Consider the following 666-nt stretch of genomic DNA (forward strand, 5'->3'; position numbering starts at 1 on the left):
AAAAAACTCGCGCCGGGCTCCGCGGGGCTCTCTCTCTCTTTCTCTCTCTCTCCCTCATTCACTAAATCCTCCTCCGCGCCGCGCCACGGTCTGATAATACCACGTGCCTCCCCCTCCCTCCCTCCCCGCCACCCTCCCATACATCACGCGGGGGTGGTGGTAGCGAGCGCTCGGCCAAGACAAGACGGTCACACACACACACACGCACACATGATGAGGGATGAAATGAATCGATTTGAATGAGAGGGGGGGGAAGGGGTGGGTGGGGTGAGCGGGCGGACGGAGAGGGACACTTGCCCGACCGACCAACCCTTCCCGCACCTCAGACTGTTTGCGTGCATTTCGTTTGTGCGTGCGTGGCGTGCGCTGCGTGCGTGAGCGGGCGCGTATGCATGTATGTGTAAATGCTTCATTGGAATTATGGTCGGTTTCGAGGGTGGGTCGAAATGAAGGAGAAGGGGAGAGAGAGAGAGAGAGAGAGTGAATGATGAAGGGAGAAAGGAAGGAGCAAGGGAAGGGCGAGGGCATGTGTGGGTGTGTGTGTGTGAGGCGGCTTGGAGTGGTCGCCGAGGGGAATTCGGGGGTGCGCGGGTGAGGGGTGGGGTGAGAGGGGTAGGGCGTCTAAGGAAGGAAAGGGAAAGCGGGGGAGGGCGGAAGGGAAGGGTG

This window comes from Frankliniella occidentalis, unplaced genomic scaffold, assembly GCF_000697945.3.
Source record: "Frankliniella occidentalis isolate FOCC.00 unplaced genomic scaffold, Focc_3.1 Scaffold120, whole genome shotgun sequence".
NCBI classification, from domain to species: Eukaryota; Metazoa; Arthropoda; class Insecta; order Thysanoptera; family Thripidae; genus Frankliniella; species Frankliniella occidentalis.